The sequence below is a fragment of the Schistocerca americana genome, chromosome 5 (genome assembly GCF_021461395.2).
Source record: "Schistocerca americana isolate TAMUIC-IGC-003095 chromosome 5, iqSchAmer2.1, whole genome shotgun sequence".
Lineage (NCBI taxonomy): Eukaryota > Metazoa > Arthropoda > Insecta > Orthoptera > Acrididae > Schistocerca > Schistocerca americana.
This window is the reverse complement of record NC_060123.1, coordinates 140,882,586-140,905,520: the sequence shown is the minus strand read 5'-3', so window position 1 is coordinate 140,905,520 and position 22,935 is coordinate 140,882,586. Positions and strand designations below refer to the sequence as shown.

The 22,935-nt window shown below is 45.2% G+C and overlaps 1 non-coding gene across 1 annotated transcript; it reads left to right on the top strand.

Annotated features, from left to right (window-relative positions):
- The first annotated feature begins 966 nt into the window (after window positions 1-966).
- Trnas-gga lies at window positions 967-1,050 on the top strand. The gene is given in 2 exon segments: window positions 967-1,006; window positions 1,016-1,050. It is a non-coding gene; the product is annotated as a tRNA-Ser (tRNA).
- The last annotated feature ends 21,885 nt before the right edge of the window (window positions 1,051-22,935 follow it).

Below are 22,935 nucleotides of genomic sequence, written 5' to 3'. Positions count from 1 at the left end.
GCGTGAACGACTTGATCAGCACTGTTCGTTTGGGCTGACTCCAGATACACAATGCAAAAACGGAATTACAAATATAGCTAAAACACCAGAAAAAATATGCCTAACGACTCTTCTGTATGTAAAGTAGATCAAATGGCTCATCCCTGTTGGCTGATTGTATGGTGTTTTTGATATCTTATACAAACATATAGTATCAAATTACTGCACTTGTTGATTGCTAAATGCCGAAACTGCAATAATGGATCTGACAGTCTTAGGCGACCACGATGTCTTACGAAAGGTTTTATTCGACTGTGACTTAATAAATGATGTTCAGTCAGTGGACGGAAATCGACCAGTTTGAGATGCCCAGACCATTGTGGGGTCGTTGCAGGCGCTGGTTCTGCTGCAGTGGTGTGCTAGCAGCAGTGGCGGTGGGAAGTACGAGGCGAGTCTGTTCAACACCGACTCAAAGGAAGGCCTCGGTGCTTGTTGGTGACGTCACGTCAGCTAGGCACGGCGAACGCCAGGTCTGTTGCAGGCAGAAACGCCTGGGCGTGCTTATCACTATCTGCAGTTTTATTTAGATGAAAGATTTTCTTACTATCGTAGAGCTACGAGTACAAATGAAGACCATAGTTCTGTATTACTGAATCCTGTCGAAACAAACGTAGATCAATATGAGAAGAGGCTTTGCCCCATTGCAAGCTCCGGAAATTTTACATTCAAGTAACTATATTTACTTGATCCATTTTGCTATCGATACTTACCCCAATCCCTTACAATTAACTCTTTTATTTATTTATTTATTCATCATCGTTTGACATCGTCAGTGGAAATGTGAACTAATTTACATGTGTAAATGTCCAACTGTTGCCAGTCATTAGATTACAGTCGTTTTCAACGAAAGGAATTCTAAACAGGAAACAAAATAGCTTAATACATCGAAAATACTGCTGAAAAACTTTTTTAAACATGCACAGGCCGGCCTGGGTGGCCGAGCGGTTCTAGGCGCTACAGTCTGGAACCGCGCGACCGCTGCGGTCGCAGGTTCGAATCCTGCCTCGGGCATGGAAGTGTGTGATGTCCTTAGGTTAGTTAGGTTTAAGTAGTTCTCAGTTCTAGGGGACTGATGACCTCCGAAGTTAAGTCCCATAGTGCTCAGAGCCATTTGAACCATTTGAAACATGCAAATTAGAAAGATAAATATTCCCCTCTTGCAACTGAAAGGAGAAACTTAATAAGATAAAAAAAAATTTATTTGATAAAACAAGTATCTCTCTTTTGCCTCTTCTTCTGTCCCCCACCCCCTCCCCCAACGTGTACAAGATATTTCATTAACATTAAATGCTCCTCACCCCACAGTCAACTAAGATACCTAAATAAGAGCACCAATATGTTCACAGTGTCTCTTAAAAGCAGCCCAGTACAAACGTAACTTTCTCAGATTTACAAATAAGGTAAAGAAGCACGAATTCTGTTGCTGCTGGACCATGAAGTTGTTTTTATACGTCAATCCTTAAAACAGATGGAAACTTAAGATCAGGAGTACACTATTTGTTAAGAAGTGTAATGAATTGTACAATTAATTGATTGCAGAAATCTCTCAGAACAATTCGTGTTGGTCAACTACCACCAATACGAGGGTTGTCCACAAAGTAAGTTACGATCGGTCGCGAAATGGAAACCACAGGTAAAATCCGGTAAAGCTTTGCACAGATGTGTTGGGCAGTGTCTCTAGTATACCCGTCGATCGTGTCCCGTCACTCTTTTCAGTTTTGAGTGAAGAGTGAGCACGTAAAGGTGCGTAGGGAATAGCGTCTTCTGCCAACTATGAGGGCCTGTTTAGAGATTTCGCCTGTGTCATGCAGCCCACATAACAAAACTGTCGAGCAGTTCTTTCTTCATGCCAGTTCTCGGCCGCACACTGCAGGGGCAATGAAGAAGCCCCTGCAGCGTTTCCGATGAGAAGTGTTTGAGCACCCACAATGCAGTCCTTAATTGGCTCCACCTGTGTCTCATCTCTGCTCACAAGAACCACTGGCTATGAAGACAAAATTTTTCCACAGACAACGAGCTGTAGACCAGTGCAGATAACTGGCCGAAAGTACAGGCGGCTGCTTTCTATGACGAGGCTATTGAAAAGTTGATACAACACTATGACAAAACTCGAAGTTGGAGCGACGACTATGCAGAGAAGTAGGTGGAATGTGTACCTAACTGCTGTAAATAAAATGTTTTTGGTTTTCACTGTGGTTTCCATTTCACGACTGATCGGAACCTACTTTCTGGACAGCCCTCGTAGTTTCACATTTTCCTGTGTCAGAGAGGGAGACACCACCATTATGAGTATGCCTGCAACAGACCTGGCGTTCGCCGTGCCTAGCTGACGTGACGTCACGAACAAGCGCCGAGGCCTTCCTTTGAGTCGGTGTTGGTCTGGTAGAGTTCCGGTAGCAGAGCACGGCACCTGACGGCTGGCGTAAACATGGGCGCCAGCAGCTCCACTAGGCTCGCACCTATCTGCGCATTCCGATCTGCGCGGCGACCGCCGCCGTCCGCCGTGACAGACGGCCGTCTGGTGGGCAGCCGCCGCTGTCGAGTCTCGCGTGTGCTGCAGGCGCAGGTGCCTGCGTGATTACTGGCCATTATCACTTCATTAGCAACCGGCGACAAGGACAGTACCTCTAGCCGTGCGGCTACGGGCGAGCGCAAGCTCAGGTACAGCGCGATACTCGATCGTAAGAAACGCGATTATGGCATCGTTCTTCTGAGGCCACGGTTGGAGGAGGCGAATGAAACTGCTGTCACGTCTTACATTTGCATACGTGCAGTAGAAGCTATCGCAGGGCGTGAGGTGCAGAGTACGTAGTATATCAGTTTTCAGTTCTCCATGTGCCTTTCCGTTCCATTCGAGGGGAACTGAGATCTTCAACGAATGGGACACGCGTCTGGTTAAAGGCTTCTTCGACAGCCAAGAGTGTGTTTAGGTGCGTATATATACTGGCCATTAAAATTGCTACACCACGAAGATGACGTGCTGCAGACGCGAAATTTAACCGACAGGAAGAAGATGCTGTGATACGCAAATGATTAGCTTTTCAGAGCATTCACACAAGGTTGCGCCGGTGGCGACACCTACAACGTGCTGACATGAGGAAAGTTTCCAATCGATTTCTCATACACAAACAGCAGTTGACTGGCATTGCCTGGTGAAATGTTGTTGTGATGCCTCGTGTAAGGAGGAGAAATGCGTACCATCACGTTTCCGACTTTGATAAAGGTCAGATTGTAGCCTACCGCGATTGCGGTTTATCGTATCGCGACATTGCTGCTCGCGTTGGTCGAGATCCAATGACTGTTAGCAGAATAGCGAATCGGTGGGTTTTGGATGGTAATACGGAACGCCGTGCTGGATCCCAACGGCCTCGTATCACTAGCAGTCGAAATCACATGCATCTTATCTGCATGGCTGTAACGGATCGTGCAGCCGCATCTCGATCCATGAGTCAACAGATGGGGACGTTTGCAAGACAACAACCATCTGCACGAACAGTTCGACGACGTTTGCAGCAGCATGGACTGTCAGCTCGGACACCATGGCTGTGCTTACCCTTGACACTGCATCACAGACAGGACCGCCTGCGATGGTGCACTCAACGACGAACCTGGCTGCACGATAGGCAAAACGTCATATTTTCGGATGAATGCAGGTTTTGTTTACAGCATCATGAAGGTCGCATCCGTGTTTGGCGACATCGCGGTGAACGCACATTGGAAGCGTGTATTCGTCGTCGCCATATTGGCGTATCACCCGGCGTGATGATATGGGGTACCATTGGTTACACGTCTCGGTCACCTCTTGTTCGTAGTGACGGCACTTTGAACAGTGGACGTTACGTTTCCGATGTGTTACGATCCGTGGCTCTACCCTACGTTCGATCCCTGCGAAACTCTACATTTCAGCAGGTTAATGCACGACCGCATGTTGCAGGTCCTGTATGGGCCTTTCTGGATACAGAAACTGTTCGACTGCTGCCCTGGCCAGCACATTCTCCAGATCTCTCATCAACTGAAAACGTCTGGTCAATGGTGGCCGAGCAACTGGCTCGTCACAATACGCCAGTCACTACTCTTAATGCACTGTGGTATGGCGTTGAAGCTGCATGGGCAGCTGTACCTGTACACGCCATCCAAGCTCTGTTTGACTCAGTTCGCAGGCGTATCAAGGCAGTTATTACGGCCAGAGGTGGTTGTTCTGGGTAATGACTTCTCAGGATGTATGCACCCAAATTGCGTGAAAATGTAATCACATGTCAATTCTAGTATAATATATTTGTCCAATGAATACCCGTTTATTATCTACATTTCTTCTTTTTGTAGCAATTTTAATGGCCAGTAGTGTACTTGCGAGCAGAGCGACCCATGAGCCGCTCGCAAGGACATTAGTCGCAAGTGTCAGTTGCTCGCCAGAGCCACCTGCCGTCGGCTTTTCCGGCGAACACAATAGCTCGCTCAGACTTAGTGGGGACTGAACTGTAACGTAAGTGTCTACGCGTTCTGGCACAACGTGGTTCACAGAAAGCTCAGGCCCTGATCAGACTGTGGTCAGTTTCTTTTCCCCATCTCGTGGCTCGTGAGAACATGTTGGTCGCAAGTGTAATGGCACCTTAACGATAATGCTGAATATTCTTTACCGCGAAAATTTTCAGACTCCAAAATGTCGCTCCCAGAAGAGGCCATTCTAATAAATGGAGGGGTAACACCTGTATGGCCAGAAGCATGTGAATAACCATTGTTTCTGTGGTGTCACCGCCAGACACCACACTTGCTAGGTGGTAGCCTTTAAATCGGCCGCGGTCCATTAGTATACGTCGGACCCGCGTGTCGCCACTGTCAGTAATTGCAGACCGAGCGCCACCACACGGCAGGTCTTCTAGAGAGACGTACTAGCACTCGCCCCAGTTGTACAGCCGACTTTGCTAGCGATGCTACACTGACGAAGACTCTCTCATTTGCCGAGAAGATAGTTAGCATATCCTTCAGCTAAGTCAATTGCTACGACCTAGCAAGGTGCCGTATTCAATTGATATTTATTATATGAAGCATGTATCATCAAGAGCGATGTTATACAATTATGGATTAAAGTTAAGTATTCCAGAAGCTACGTACTTTTCTTTATAGCATTCATTACGTATCCTGTTTCAGACCTCACGCCAGCCTGCGTGAGTTTAAGCGCGTGCCTTTCGGCTTCCTCTCATTGTGTCTAGGCTGTCTTGTCTAGACACAACAGTTTCCACACTACAGATGCGTCCAGAACATTACAAAAATCCGTAATAGCACAAAAGTAATTTATAGGAATTCGGGACGTGTCTTTGTTACAAACCTTTAGAGTCAAAATTGTACAAATGTTAGAGGATGCTGAACTGAGTTGCTTTTTCCAGATAACGTGTCGATTGCCGGATATGTATATTTGTTTATACCTTGGAATAGCTTACAGCATTATGTACGAGTCATAGCAACAGCTGAAAGTGTCGACCATCAGGCAATACATTTATCACAACATAATCCAGTGACAGAAGTGTCCGGCATGAAAATCATTTGTCCCTCTTCCCGCACCTGTTCCTGTTGATAGGAGTGTTCCTGCTGCCCACACCGAGGGGTGGCTGATACAGCTGCTCTGCACAGTGTGAGCGCAGGGCTGAAGGAGGATCTGGTTCTCTTACACCGCTCATCATCGTTAATGAGCAGTTATCGTGGAATCTGTTCCTGAATTTAATCTGAATTTGATCTACAGCAGCGAAGGTGCGCTCCGGCATCCCTTGGCTTATGGCTTGGCCACCAAAACATTCTCTCATTGTGCATTATTCAAATCACACGTGCCTTTGGTCCACCGTTCTTTTACAAGTTCCTCCCACGTCCTAACGTACACTGATCACTAGCGCGAAAAATAACGCCTTACCCACCATACGAAGACCTTGGATTGCAAATGATGTTACGTGTTACGCGCGTTGGCTCATGCCACCCATCTTCCGCGGCAGTGAGGCAACAAATTTGCTTTGGAGCAGGGAGAGCTGGACCTTGTTTCACTGTTGACTTGCAACAATAGAGTCTCCGATTGACAGGACATGGATATCGTAAACTCTCGCACTCAAAGTATTTTCTGCTGATGTGTACTAACAGCTAAATGTGTCGAATCTAAATCTAGAAAGAAAAGACATAGTGTGTTTAGCCTGTGCTGTTCGCTGTAGTGAAAACTGATAACTTCATATTAATAACTAAAATGCATATCTAACTTAAATTGTTAAGTTTTATTTTGTAGCCGGTAACTATTAATACGCATGTAAAGAAATGTCACGATTTGTATATTTATGTAACTTGCGTGAGGCGCAGAGAACTTTATCATAATTTAAATATGGTTGCAGTAATTGTTTAAACACAAGCAGCATCTCAGGAACTCAGCTGTTGTTGTGCGTGGAAACTAGAGTGATGAGTGATGCGGTGTCAGTGTGGCGTAAGGTTATCTCAGTAAATATGAAGATGTGAGAAAGATCATACGTTGAGATGTCATCACCGGTAAACACCCAATGTTAATAGGGTGACGCCGAAAGAAGAATAAAATCGGAACAGTTGGCTCAAGACGAATCACTGGCGGCCGGATGCGGTGGCCGAGCTGTTCTAGGCCCTTCAGTCCGGAACCTTGCGACTGATACGGTCGCAGGTACGAATCCTGCCTCGGGCATAGATGTGTGTGATTTCCTGATTTCCTTAGGTTAGATAGGTTTAAGTAGTTCTAAGTTCTAGGGGACTGATGACCTCAAATGTTAAGTCCCATAGTGCTCAGAACCATTTTGTCCGACGGAAATGTTATCAGGCGATGTCTGCTGTGCTAGCGGCTGCTTTAAAATAGCCTCAAAAAATCTATTACGTATTATTCGTAGCTTTGCCATTTTCCTTCGAAACCACCCAGTATCCGAACCTGCGTGAGGTACCAGGAGTAGTGTGTGTTCTCCGAGAGTTGGTTTCAGCCATCTACTCAACTCTCTTCCTAGGAGGACCAGGAGTTTCTTTAAGGTTTATCTCCCTTAGCCGATATGTTTGGGTTACTTAAATGCGCCGGAAAACTTGCCTTTCTTTCTCTCCCGTTGGCTACATAACGTATAGCCTCTGTACGCCAGGCACCGTGTGGGGGTCATGCAACTCATGACGTCTTGGGCATGGTAGGAGGGTTTGTCGGCAGAGTGGTTAGTCCCTCGGACTTCAGTAGACGTTTCTCAGAGTTTTGTTTCTCAACCGGTATCAGCAGTCTGGACAGACTTCGGAATCCTTTGCCAACCTTTGACCACTGGAGACAGAAAACGAAAATGAAAGGCATCTTCATGCCTCGAAACATAATACCGTTGGGGTCTAAAACAACAGGAGTTAGCCAAGGGAGGAAAGAACCCAAGAAGCCTGACAGACGTAAGCGGAAATAATGTCAGACTTGGCTAAGATCCCGTGTGACTGCCGCCCACATACTCCCGAAAAGGGAGCCTCCGAGGGCTCGTATCTCACCAACTGATCAGTATGGCATAGGTGCATCGCTCCCTCCAGCAAAACTCCGTGGATCATTGAGATACACCAACATCACCGTCAACGTTAAGGTGATAGTCCACGGGGAGGTGTAATGCGTGTATCGGAAATAGACAGGAGGTCCCTTTTAAATGACTTACTATATCGCTGAAAATGCGGTCATACTAGCAGACAAAGAAGAGGACCTACAGAAAGGAATTTACTTACTGAAACAAATACAAGTATAATTTGACCTGGAGATCACAACAGTGAAATTTAAGACAGTGTTCTTCATGGATAAATAACACATTATAACCAAAAAAGCAGATCAGTAGATTTTAGAGCAAGAGAGCCAGTTCAGTTCCCTACCATGTGAGGTGACATAGTCTACAGCAAAGATACAGAAATTAAGCTAAATAAATTCAGCCGGGTATGTGGAACAGTTAACAGAAAACTTTATGAACTAAGCAAAGAAAGATACTCAAATGAAATTGTACACAACAGTTGCCGTCCCCACGTTGCTCTGTGGAAGCGAGACCTGGGTGGTTAGCAAAAAGCAAGGAAGCCGTATTCAGGCAGAAGAAATGAAATTGCTAAGACGAGTTAAAGACATTAAAAGTCTGGCTGAAGTATCACAATGTTAAAAGAAGAGCTAAAAATTTTTAGACTAAATGGTAGAGTTATGGGATATAGAAGAAAATGAAACGAGCACCTAGAAAGAATGGAGGGTGAGAGACTCCCCGCAACTCTACAAATCGTAAATACCGAGGTGGAAGAGGTGGAGGAAAACCCCAGCGAAGATGGTGTAAGACGTTTATATTTCTATTGTCTCTTGTCAAATCACAATTTATGAAAGATGTTTATATTTTATTAATAGGATTAAGTAGGAATGATTAATATTTGTCATGTTGGAAATAACTGTGGTAGCAGGGAATGTCTGCACCAAAGTATTGTTGACAAGAGAGACCGCAAATTGATATAATTTTAAAAAGGGTGGGAGAGACCGCGTATGGATACATTTTAAGAAAAGAGCGGGGAAGACCGCCCATTGATACATTTTGTAATGGTAGCAGGGATTGTCTGTACCAGAAAGCATTGTTGGCAGGAGAGACCGCACTTTAGCGTTCATAGGATGTCAGTAGTAAGCGAGATGTGAAGCGAGTTGGTAGCAGGTCTGAAGCGAGAGGTTGAGAGGAGCGGTGTGCCTGCCAGCCACTAGCTATGGTTTACAAGAGATTATAAACGGATGTACAGAGACATCAACTAACTATTATCATAAGAGGAACTAATATTATTGAATTATTTTCTTTGCGAAACTCAAGGCTACTGAAGGTATGTTTGCGCAATGCTAGTTGGAAGATCATTGTAAAAAGTAAGTCCCATTTGAACGTTTGTGAAAGCAGTAAATACTTGAAGAAACGTTTTCAGAATATAATTAATTTTTGCCAGCAATATTGCATTACTGATTATAATCCATCCCAAAAACCATCAACGTAAAACTTTGCAAAATTTTATTGTTGTCAAGAAAAAGTTTAACTATGAATTACGTAACTCCAGTCAAATAAATTAAAGAAAACGTCAGCTTTGCTATTGAATAATAACGTCAGCTTTGGTAATAAATACAGCCACTTATTATGAAAGCCCACCAGAAGCTAATAGAGTATAGTAAAACAGAGTAAGTATATCTATGTTGCAGTTCGATGTAGCAGTCATATGGCGATCCAGTAACAATAAAAAAGGTAAGGAACAGTTTTGGGTTATTGCAGATAACGACTGAGGGCCACACGACGACGACACATTCTATGTTTCGTCGAAATAATCAGAAAATCACTTTTAATAAGCAGCAATTAAATTTGTATGCAAAGATTGAGAAAGAGAATAAATTTCAAAGGGAAGATTTCGTTTGTTATTATTAAGCAAGAGATAGAAATCCTAAGGAAAGGTTACATCGGTTATTGTAAAAGGGAAGGTTATCATTAACAAGAGAGGTATAGAGGAGACGGGAAGGTTTCAGTGGGTACCATAACAGGTAATTTCGCCTGATACCTGACGAGAAGAAGAAGAGGAAGAAGAAGAGGAAAACGAAGAAGAATGAATTGTTGTAGCTGAATCCCCATTTTAAGATTCCCCATTACTCGGAAACAATAATTTAATGAAAAGCAATCCATGTCTTGATATAATATTACACCCCAGGATATTACCTCCAGCGGACTCTAAATCGTCCGAGTTCTTCCTTGGTAGCTCCCAGACGCCAAAGGCCTGTGTCAGTGACCAGTAGTCTGGCAGCTAGGGGGAAATGCAGAGCGAGTTTCGACAAACATGGAAGCTATCGCATCGTGGGGGAACGACTGAATGTCCAAATCTGCAAGAGAAGCATAATGAAATCATGGAAGCGGAGAGATACCATCATACTGGTGACAAATCTGAGTGTCGTAAGTAAGCCCAGGTATAACACAACGACGAGTATTCAGGTGCTGAACCAGCAGAAAAGAGCCACTGTCAGGTGAATTTCGAAAGTCTGAAGTCACTAGGAGAGCTGAGAGCGAGGGAAAATCAGAACTCTTGTTGGCATAGCCATCTCCACTGCCTCAGAGCGCACAGGAAGTGGTAACATAAATACCCCACCGTTCTTAACAAATGCCTCATTTTGGTGAGTACTGACTGTGAGTACTGACTCCCAACCGCCCAGTGCATAGTCTCATCCCTTACGTCAGTTGCAGCTATCCAATGGAAGTCGAGCCTTGGCACAACCAGCTGTCTTCGATCATCTATGGAACCAGGAATCCGGATGGAATGGACGTTGCTGGTACAAGCTGTTCAGACAACTTCTGAGGCAACGCTGAGGGTCTAAGGCCGCCGTCACCCTGCAGGTCTGCTGGAAGTATGACCTGCACGACCTGGACAATGTCCGTCATCTGCTTTCGAGAGGAAGGGGGGGGGGGGGGAAGGGGGGCAGGGAACTGCTGCAGCTTATCCCATTCCTGTGGCGAATACCGATGCTGCTAACTCCTGTCTCCTAAATGGGGACTGAGTGACGATCCCTGCAAGGAATCCTGAGAGCAAATCTTCGACGTCAACAAGAGCACTTCGGAGATCGATAGGTAGGCTGGAGGCTCCTGGAGACCTCGGGTCGATGACCGCCCCATAATGCAACAGCTGCCAGCTGACACTCTGCTGCCCTGATAGTACTCAAGTCATGCCCAAGTCGGCCTTCAATTGCTGGCAAGGGCTGCTCTGCCGGCCTGGCTGAGGTGTGGCGCTTTGGTAGACAATCCTGCATTGTCGACTAACAATTGTGTTACTGTCAATGATGTTATCTTTGTGCTATAAAACTAGGTCCTCACAACGCATCCCGCCCAGCTCTCTCTTGACGACTGTAGGAGCCTGGGACTGGACAATACCTCACTGAGAGGCTCAAAACGTGTTCCTAGTTTCTGCCAACCTAAGGGTTGGTTCAAATGGCTCTGAGCACTATGGGACTCAACTGCTGTGGTCATAAGTCCCCTAGAACTTAGAACTACTTAAACCTAACTAACCTAAGGACAACACACAACACCCAGCCATCACGAGGCAGAGAAAATCCCTGACCCCGCCGGGAATCGAACCCGGGAACCCGGGCGTGGGAAGCGAGAACGCTACCGCACGACCACGAGATGCGGGCGCCAACCTAAGGGAAAAGTCTCATTATTGTGGTTACTAGTTCTTCAAGAGAGCTATTAATATGTAAGAGTAATGAGTCGATGGAGAGTAGGTTAATGAGCTGCTTTATTTCATATTGGATTTTTTATAATTATTGTTTAATTTAACATTGTATGTTACTGGTTTGCAAGTAATTATGTTTTCGAATGTCCTAAAATACATTCCTAACTTTCCAAAATAAGGGATTTTAGGAACTTTTAGATTCATATTTTGACCATATGGGGAAGGAAACGCGGAAGTAGACAGTTTATATTTTACACGGTTGTGGGTCTAGTTCACTACAGACGAGAAATATAAATTCTTCTTTCTGCTCCGTTGGGCAGCTGGATAACTGTGTTGAGCTAACCCTTTGGTGTTATTTAAAAGGAATAGATTATGCGCCATATCCGATTTCATCATCGCTCTGTCATGCATAACAACACATAGCAACAAAATAAAAACAGCTGTTCTTAAAACTTACTGACTGAAGGAAGACAACGGTGAATCTATCCCAACGTTTTATTAAAATAAAGCTGTCATGAACCCGTAGGTTGCTTTGAGGAACATCTTAGTGATTTACTTGGCATGAGCTTGTTGCAGAGTATATCCTCTTTCACTAATTCGACCTTCAAAGCGTTGTAGGGGACGTGCGCTTTATCATGAACTCCAAACTACAGTGCGGCTTGGGACTATCCAAGCATCTATAAATCGTTGGCAGTAGTATTCAGAAACAAATCCGGGATTCCCACATTGTTCCCAAGAGTCAGTAGTCTCATCTCTTATTGCTGTTTCGAACGCTGGCTGGTCGTGAGCGCCCCGGGAGCTATATAGTTTTCCTGCGAGGAGCTCAGGGGCCCCCTCCAGCCCGTTTGTCCCTCTGGCGGGGCAAAAAGAATGGCGGTGAACAAAATCGCCGGCCCGTCCGCTCGGAGGCGGCGTATAAATCTGGGACGCGAAATGGAGCCATTACCTGTGACTCACGGCCGCAGCTGCCCTATCGCCGGACGGCCACGACGAAATATTCACCCAGCTGTATCGTGATTAAGCCGGCCAGCAATTGCAATTTATATCCTATTGAAAGCGAGCGGCAGCGGGTGCCTTCGACAGTATTCGGCGCTGCCGGCGAAAGTGTAGCAACCGTGCCTTATTCTGGCGAATTTTCGACGATCGTGTAGACCGCTGTGTGCCTGCTCCATGTTGTGCTCAAGGCACTGTGCAGACTGGGCAAAATAATGGAAACGCTAGATCGGGATATGTGTCTCATTTTATGTCAATTGAAGGTGGAAAGGGAGAAAGGATAGGAAAGGCAAGGGACTTAGCATCGCAACTTCTCTGCGGAATTGCGGAATCAGTGGCGACGACTGAAAATTTGTGCTGGAGGGGAATTCTACCCGGACTCTTCTGCTAACTAGGCCCTTGGTTTAACCTTTGTGCAATTCGGACATAGTTTACTGTAGTTGCGCCAACTATCCGGGCACGCCTTTCGGCCGACCCCACACTCTCACAGTCCCATCCATGTCCCCCATGCTCACTACTTTGAGATACCTGCAGGAGGTCGAACGTAATTGCGCATCCGCACTGAAGATGGTGGATTCATTGCTCATAGAGTCATATCAATTATACGAATGCATCTGTCTGTTCTTTCAGACATGTCCACAAGAGAAGACACCCACGCATTCATATAACGCGTTTCACTAATAACCACATCCTGCCTTTATGGAAGCCGCTATCAATCGTTACAAAGTTTCATTCAAACACAGTGCATCCCAGTTATATCTTCACGATATACTTTCGGAATTAAGGTCGGGATCTACGTCTAAACATATACACAGCACGCCACTGTACAGTACGTGCCAGATGTTACCCTGTTCCACCACTAGTCATTTCCATTCGTGTTCCATTAGTAAATAGAGCGAGGGAAAAATGACCGTCTAGGTGCCTCCTTACGAGCCCTAGTTTCTCATATCTTATCTTTGTGACCCTTACACAAGATGTATGTTGGCAGCAGCAATCAGTTTCAAATGCCAGTCCTCTAGATTTTCTCAGTGATGTTGAACATCATCTTCCCTTCAGGGATACCTATTTGAGTTCCCGAAGCATCCCAGTAATACTTAAGTGTGTTCGAACCCGCCTGCAAGGAATCTAACAGCCCTCCTCTGAATTGCTTCGATGTCTTAATGCGACCTGTTGCGAATCTCAAACACTAGAGCAGTACTCACGAATAGGTCACACTGGCGTCCCATACGCGGCCTCCTTTAAAGATGAACCACATTTTTCCAAAATTCTCCCAACAAGCGGAAGTCGGCCGTTCACCTTCCTTCCACAGTCCTGAGATTGTAGTTCCGTTTCATATCGCTTTGCAACGTTACACTTAGATAGTTAATCAACGTGGCTGTGTCAAGCAGCGCTATACTCGAACACTATGGGTTTGGACTTCCTACTCATTTGCATTAACTTACATTCTTCTACTGTAGCAGCACCACCGTTTAGGATGGGGAAAGTTAGTTTTGTGCTATATTCAGAGCACGAGCTACAGCCAGGTGTGGGCTGCATTGCAGTAAGCTATGCATACCAGTAATTTCGGAGGCAAATGGAGGCCACAGGGGTGTAGAACTGCTGCAGAGGGCGCACACAGTAGTTTCCATGGCGCAAGTCCCAGGCAGAGGAGGGCCACTGGCCAACCTAAGTGTTATGCATACGTGATGCGAAGCGACGCACTTGACAAAACAGAGGCGCACAGCCGAGTATAAATAGGTGCCGTTTTCTAAAGAGATTCGTTCAAGTGTGGCAGCTCTCCTGGACAGCTAGGCGAGTCACACCGCCAGGCTACACGCAGCAACAGATGGGGCGACAGTGTCCCAGTCCATGGCGGGTCGTTGGTTCAACCCTCTGAGACTGATGCAGAGTCCGCAGCCAGCCAGCGGTGGGCCACTCTTCGGCTCGCTGTCGCGGGCAGTAGTCTCAGCTCCTGACACACGCCAGAAACTTCCGAGGAGAGGGCCACAGATTCGGACGCTGGATTGCAGGCGGTCGTTGCTGCCGCGTTCTCAGCTACGCGAGCAAGGAAGAAGCAGCAGTGGGGCCAGCCTACAACTCCCAGCAGAGCATCATCGAGACAATGGGGACGGTGGCTGCTGAGTCGGCTGCTGGCGCAGCGATCCTGACATCATCGGAAGTCAGCGGGCCGGTCAAGGCCGGCACGACACAGCGTTGCGTTGCACTGGCCACTGGGGTGCTTCCTCAGCATTCGGGGCCCTGTGATGCAGATCAAGGTGAAAGGAGCACGGTAGCGGAAGCAGATAAATCATTATCATTTGAAAAGCTCGGACGAGTTTTAATACGGCACCTCCTGGCATCCACCCACTACATTTGGTGTCTTCCCACCACATTTGGTCATCCTGATACACTACTTTTAGAGCTAGCTGCCATTCATCACCGACCTACAAATTTTGTCTAAGAGATCTTGTACCGTCCTACAGTCATCTTCGACAGCTTCCCGCCATCAGCATCATCAGCAAACAACCGCTGGCCACTCTGTACGCCAGATTATTTACACACGTATGCCAAAATATTATGATCACTGCCCACCACGAGGGTGGACGCAGCCTGGTGACGTTGCGGACAGGTGACGCGCTATGAAAAGTATATAAGGGAAGCTGAGATGGATGGGGGATCGCTCTAGCGAAGATATGGGCTGCAAATACGGAGATCCACTGAGATAATTTGTCCTTTGAAAAGTCGCTTATCATTACGCATAGCCTGTGAACGAGCATCTCTAAAACGGCGAAGCTGGCAGAGTGTTCACGTGCTACTGTCGTGACCATCTACCCAAAGAGGTAGAAGGACACTGAGACTACCAGTAGGTGCTATATGGTACGACGTCCACGATTCTTCTCAGAACATGGGGTTCGGAGGATTGCCTGCTGTGTAAAGCAGGATAGATGGTGATCTCTGGCCTCTCTGCCAAAATAGCACAATGCTGGTGCACGCACAAGTGTTTCGGAGCAATGTACCTGGTTGGACAAGGAGCTCAGAGCAGAATACCCCCACGTTTTCACATGTTGACACAACGACATCGTCATTTACCATTAAAGTGGGCACAGAACCATCGGGATTGGACCACCCCCTGCCTTCGCAATTGCTGGTATGCATAACTTACTGGAATACAGCCCACACCTGGCTGTAACTCATACTCTGAATATAGCACAAAACTATCATCCCCAACCTAAAACGGTCTTCGGGTGAATCACGTTTTTGCTACACTAGGTCTATGGTCGTCTCCACAAACGTCGTCATCGAACTGCAGCGCACCACCGACGCAGGCTGGTGGGAGCAGTATTATTGCAATGGGAAACATTCTCCTCCTGTGGCATGGGACCTGTAGCAGTAATCTAAAGCACGCTGACAGCTGCGGACGACCTGTATCCCTTCATGGTTGATGTTTTCCCCGGCCACGATGTCATCTTTCAGCAGTATAATTGTCCGTGTCTCTGAGCCAGAACCGCGCTACCGTGGTTTGAGGATCATTATAGGAACTCGCTACCAAATTCGCGTGATGTAAATCCTATGGAACCTGTCTGGGTAGCTGATAAGTGCCATCACCGCGTGCGCAAATAAGCGGCCCGTTATTTACGCGAATTACATGACCTGTGCGTAGACATCTAACGCAACATACCTCCACAAACCTACCAACAAACTGTCGTATCCTTGATATGCAGAATCAATGATATATTTCCAAAGCCGGACAATCAAGTTATTAAGCAGGTGGTCATAATATACTGGCTTATCAGTGGGTGTATACTGCATAGAAAATAACATCGGTCCTATCAGACTTACCTTGGCCGCTCCTGACGAATCCTTTTTCTGATGAACGCTCTCCGTCGAGGACAGCAAACTGGGTTCTATTACTGAAAAAGTCTTTGAGCCACTCACTTATCAGGGAATATATTCCATATTATGTGTAGTAATGGCTCTGAACACTATGGGACTTAACTTCTAAGGTCATCAGTCCCCTAGAACTTAGAACTACTTAAACCTAACTAACCTAAGGACATCACACACATCCATGCCCGAGGCAGGATTCGAACCTGCGGCCGTAGCGGTCGCGCGGTTCCAGACTGTAGCGCCTAGAACTGCTCGGCCACCCCGGCCGGCGATATATGGTAAGCCCAGTGGTTTAACGGGTACAGATTTTTTTTTTGCACAATTCGTTCCCTTTATCGAATGGTGTTCAAGGAGAACGATTGTCAGTAATAGCCCGTACGAGCTAGAATTTATATTATTTTACCCTCTTGATCATTTCAGAAAGTGTTTTGTGTTCCGTCGATCCTATAAGAGGTGGATCCCATACCATGCAGCACTATTCCCTAAGAGGGTGGAGAAGCATAGTATAGGACTCTCTCTCTCTAGCAGAGCTGCTGCATTTTCTAACTGTTCTGCCAGAAAATCGCAGTCCTTGGTTTGCTTTCCTCACAACGTTACCTACGCGATCGTTGAACTTTAAGTTATTCGTAACTTTAATCCCAGAGCGTTTAGTTTAGTTTACAGGATTTAGATTTTTCTGACTAATCGTCTAACCGATATTTAGCAGATTTCTCTCAGTACCTATATGGATGACTACACACTTTTCACTATCTAAAGTCAATTGTCACTTTTAGCACCATAGATGTCTTATCTAAATCATTCCGCAGTTGGTTTTGATCATCTGATGACTTTACAAGACGTTAAATAGCAGCGGCATCTGCAAACAATCTAAGAGTGCTGCTCAGATTGTCTCCTAAATCGTTTATGTAAATAAGGTACAGCAGATCGCCTATAGCGCTTCCTTCGAGAACTGTAGATATTAATTCTGTTTTGCTCCATGACTTATCCTCAAGTTACAAAGAACTGCGATCTTTCTGGCTGTAAATCACGGGCGAATCCAGCCGTACTACTGAGACGATACTCCATATGCACGCATCTGATTCGAAGCCACTTGCGAGGAATAGTGTCACGCCTTTTGAAAACCTAAAAATATAGAATCAATTTGACATCCCCTGTCGATTGCACTCATTACTTCGTGAGAATAAAGAGCTAGTTGTGTTTCACAAGAACGATGTTTTCTGAATCCCTGTTGGCTGTATGTGAATAAATCGTTTCCTTCGGGGTAATTCATAATGTTCTAACATGCTATATGTTCCAAAATCCTACTGTAAATCGACGTTAGTGATACGGGTCTGTAATTCGGCGTATTACTCCACCTTTCACGAGTATTTGTGCGACCTGTGCAACTGTCCGGTCTTTAGGTACGGTTCTTTCGATGAGTGAGCGGTTTTACATTTTTACTATGTACGGAGCTATTGTATCAGCATACCCTGATAGCAGCCTAACTGGACGGGAGATGATGCCTTTGTTAAGTGATTTAAGGTCCTTTGCCAAACTAAGGATATCTGTGTCTAAATTAGTCTTGTTGGCAGTTGTCCTTGATTTGAATTCTGGAATGTTTACTTCGTGTTTCTTCCGTAAGAAACCTATTTTATTGGCACTGCCATCACTAACTTTACTATTGCTACTGCACAGTCAAGGTACTGAGTACGTCTTGCCGTTGGTGCACTTTACGTACGACCAGAATCTTACTGGTTTTCTGCCGGATTTCGAGACAGTGTTTCGTTGTGAAAGCTGTTAAAAGCACCTAGCACTGATGTTCGAGATAAATTTCCAGTTTCCGTGAAACTCTGCCAAACCCGGGGATTTTGCATTCTTTTCAATTTGGCAAGGTTTTTCGTTGCCTCTGTAACAGTATTCCGTCCTGTTTTGTGTACCGTGGGGGATAAGTACCATTTCTAATTAATTTATTTGGTATATATCTCTCAATTGCCGGCCGGTGTGGCCGAGCGGTTCTAGGCGCTACAGTCTGGAACCGCGTGACCGCTACGGTCGCAGGTTCGAATCCTGCCTCGGGAATGGATGTGTGTGAGGTCCTTAGGTTTAAGTAGTTCTAAGTTCTAGGGGACTGATGACCTCAGAAGTTAAGTCCCATAGCGCTAAGAGCCATTTGAACCACTCTCTCAATTGCCGTCGACATATTTCTTTGAATTTAAACCACATCTGGTCTACAGATTGGAAGAAATGGAGACTGTTTCTTAGGAAGGCGTCAAACGAATAACTGGCAACTGAAGCGGATTTTTCCAGATTTTAATTGCTCCTCAGTTGCGGATGTTCGCCTCATCAAATATTTTCTAAATTCATAAATCAGGCAGTGTGATCTTATCTCACCCTCATTACTGATTATGCGGCAACTGGTTTGTCAAGATAACAGCTTTCTTTCTAATTAACTTTGTTGAATCTGCCTGACACGAACATGAATTGGATTACGAAGGACAGTGATAGTCTAATGTTAACACATTCTGTGGATTAAGTTTCTATGATTTGATTGTCTTTTATTAACGTTTACCCTCACTCTACTTACGTTCCCGAAGTCTGTCCTCCTTGAAGCTCTCTACGGAAAGAGATGAATGGATAAATGAATCAGAGAGTTGCGTAACAGGCAAAAAAACTCGCCTCCCATTCATATTCTTGCCAATGTCTAATCTCTTAACACCGTTGGTTCATGTTTGTTTCAGTACGTCTTCACTCCAGAGTCTGCCTTATCTTTCCCTGAATTCACTGCATCCGTTATTCATTTTAAATTGTGTTCTTTGGCATTGTTTTAGGTCATATGCTTTAATTAAGAGCACAAATCTGAAACTTGTTTAAAATTGTTTCGATATAGTATTCATTGAAGATTGTGACTTCTCAAACTTGTCATCCTACGTAACAGCGATATTGCCTCAGGCCCATGTGAAATTCGAATAAAATTGTTGTCGTTTACGAAAATAGACCTCTCTGAGAAGACACAAATCCATTGTTTAAGACCACAATGTTTTCCATCCTGTGACGTATTGACTTTATAAGACATTCGATGGTCGTTCATTAAGTAATTTCCTATATTTTTTAAAAAGCCGTCAATATAATTGGACGAACGCCCTTGATGGTGCTTCACATTTCATGTTTGATCTGGGCGCCGGTGAAGTTTCGAACCGTTCTGGCAGATGGCAGAGCCGCAGTGTAGCCACAAAATGGCGTCTATATACGACTCACGGTACAAGCAGCGTGCTGTTACTGAATTCTTGCGTGCAGAAAAAGAAACCGTGGTGAACACCCATAAATGCCTGTGTGCAGTGTATAGCGATGCTGCAGTTGATAGGAGTACACCTGGGCGATGGGTAAACAAAGTTACAGCCTCAGAAAATGCAGAAACAGAGCTCCATGATGAGCCACGCTCCGAACATCCTGTCACATCCACTGCTCCAGACGTGCTGAATCGTACGGATTCCATTACTCGTGCCGACCGGGGCATCACAACTCGACAATTGGCTGTGCAGTTGTCGGTCAGCATTGGAAGTGCGTCCGCAGTGATCGAAACTCTCAGATATTCACAGAGGTGCTCACGATGGGTTCCACGAATGCTCACAGCGGACCATAAGATCCAAAGAAAGGCCATTTCATCTGAATTGTTGGAGCGTTTGCAGATCGACGGAGAGACTTTTTTGCTACTGACCGTTACGAGGAGCGAAAGTTGAGTGCACCACTTTGCACCAGAAACAAAAAGACAGTCCATTGAGTGACATAATCCTCATTCACCACAAAAGAAAAAATTCAAGACAACCACCTCTGTCGGCAAAATCGTGGTGACAGTCTTCTGGGTTTATGATGGCGTCTTTCTCGTGGATGTGATGCCAAGTGGGTAAACCATCAATTCAGAGGCATACGTGAAGACTCTGAATAAACTCGAGAACCGTTTCCGAAGTGTTCGATCGGACAAGAATCCAGCAGAAATCTTGCTCCAACACGGTAATGCACTCCCACGCACAAGACTGAGAACCCGAGAACACATTGCCAAATAGGTCTGGACATAATTGCTTCATCCACCCTACAGTCCAGACCTCCCACCCTCGGACTTCCATCTCCTTGAGCCGCTTAAATTTTCTCCCAAGGAACACACTTTGAAGATGACGAGAGTGTCAGTCATACAATGAAAACATGGCTTCGCCTACAGGACAAGAGCTTCTACCAGCAGGGAATACATGATGTTCCACACGTTGCCGCACAGCCATAGAACGCGAAGGAGACTACGTAGGAATATAGGACATTGACAAGACATGTATATTGTCACCAAATTGTGACTCATAACAATAAATATGTTCCGAGAAAAAAAAGTGAGGAATTACTTATTGAACGACCCTCGTATTTTCAGTGAGAGTGTTAGTCCCATTTAGGATTTGGGTTGTAGTGATGCGAATGTTAGTAAATTTTCAATGTCTTAGTTCCAAATGTACGTGATAGTTGGAGCTTGAAAGCTGAGGATGCTGTTACTGAGTTTCTTGCTACGTGAAAATATATAAGCCGGCAGGAGTGGCCGAGCGGTTCTAGGCGCTACAAAAATGGCTCTGAGCACTATGGGACTTAATCTAGGCGCTACAGTCTGGAACCGCGCGACCGCTGCGGTCGCAGATTCGAATCCTGCCTCGGGCATGGATGTGTGTGATGTCCTTAGGTTAGTTAAGTTTAAGTAGTTCTAAGTTCTAGGGGACTCATGACCTCAGAAGTTAAGTCCCATAGTGCTCAGAGCCATTTGAACCATTTGAAAATATGTATATATTACCGTGTTAACAACCACTGCTACTAACGTCACTTACTGAATAACTACAGTGATCTGTAATATCAGTCAAGAAGCTGATTCGTACACTGAACGGAGAAATAGCGACAATATATGCGACAGACAGTCTTTTTAAACTACGCGATAATTTTACGTTCCGACTTGTCTATACCTTCCGACAAAACAGCTCTGTTTTACGTGTTGTCCAGTTCTTCGTGCACAAAATGCATGTACTGAGGCAGGGGGATTTCATTAGACCACAAAATATACAAGATTTCGAAATCTGGATTCGGGCGTATATTCTTTAAGAAGCCAAGTGAAACGAAAGATACTGCCCAACTATTTACAACTACGTCTTCTACTTTTTATTAGCAACAAACGATCACCTGCAGGAGCGTTTACGACTCATCAGTATTCCGTCTCGACGTAGCATAAGCGGCGTTGATTAGAAGCCCACCCAGGACTCAGGCTGTTGGACTCTCGAAAATTATCACGTGCCTAACTAGTTCCGAACTGCCAACTGCATTCTGTGAATTATTCATATCCTTGTGATACCCAGCCGTCTAATTCTATGAGGCAAGTGTGACGTGGTTCATCCTACCATGTCTCTCGGAGGCTGGCTTGTGTAATAGCGCAGAGCTGACTCTGGTGCTTGCTGCATAAGGAATTTAACTAATAGCTTCCACGCTATGTTACGTAAACAATACCTACATCTGTAACGTGTCTAGAACATTTTTATACAAAATTTGAGCGTCATTACAATTCATAAGTTAGTTCTCCAAGCGGGAAAGGATCGTTGTAGCTTCGCTCTTCACTTTTCCTGTTTTGAAATGAGATGAACTGTGTTCACACTTGTGTAGAATGTGTCACTACAGGTTTCGAATGTTAAATATAGATGAAAATTTGTGAACCTCACTCGTTCAAAATACATTTAGCCGTTTTCTTTGTTTTGTGAGCTACTGACGCCACGCGTTCCTGAGAATTTTCCTTAAAAAAACTATGCTTTAACGTCTTGGAAGCCAACTAAATGTAAATAATATTGTGTCCTGGTTTTCGTTTGGTATTTACATAACTTTTTGTACTTTGTGAGACAATGAATAATTTTGAATAATTTCAAACGTTTAGGAGTGCTATACATGGCGTATTTCACACATAATCGACGTTTGTTGTCTCCAATTCTATGATCTATAACTTTTGGCGGGAGTATGTTTTTCACCTCTAACTGCAGTGTGTAACTGTGTGATAGCGATTTACCTACAATTTTTTTTCTGAAGTTGCTGTGTGACGTGTTTAACTTACATGTTATTAGATCGATCGCAGTTACCTTCATATACGTAAAATGGTTCAAATGGCTCTGAGCACTATGGGACTTAACATCTGTGGTCATCAGTCCCCTAGAACTTAGAACTACTTAAATCTAACTAACCTAAGGACATCACACACATCTATGCCCGAGGCAGGATTCGAACCTGCGACCGTAGCGGTCACGCGGTTCCAGACTGCAGCGCCTAGAACCGCTCGGCCACTCCGGCCGGCTTCATTTACGTACGCCACAAGGTGTTTTTAGAAACACATTGCATCGAGTAATATTCCCCCTTAATTTCGGTTCTTATTTATGCCCATGAAGTTGTACACTAATGAGCAGAAACATGACCAGTGCACACCGCGACACTGAATGCTGCCTCTCGGAGTTGCGGACGAGTGACGCTATAAGGGAAGTGTACAGGGTTTAACGTAATTAATGGCGTAGACTCATGTGGTTGAGCATTAGACTAGAAGCAAAAGAGTCTCAGTAAACACAGGTCCGTTTTCGAGATAACCGAGACCTTGTGGCTACCAGCCACTACTGACGTTACTCTGTGTAAACACCGCATGCTGATGTATTTGTTTACGTTTTCGAGACGTGTTCGTGGTAACATGAAACATTACAGCAACAAGGAATACACAGATATGCATTTGATGTGTGGTAGAACTAACGGCAATGCACCAAGAAGCATAACCTGCGCGAATGCACCGTCGGAGATGAATGTTTACAGGGTGCGTCAACGACT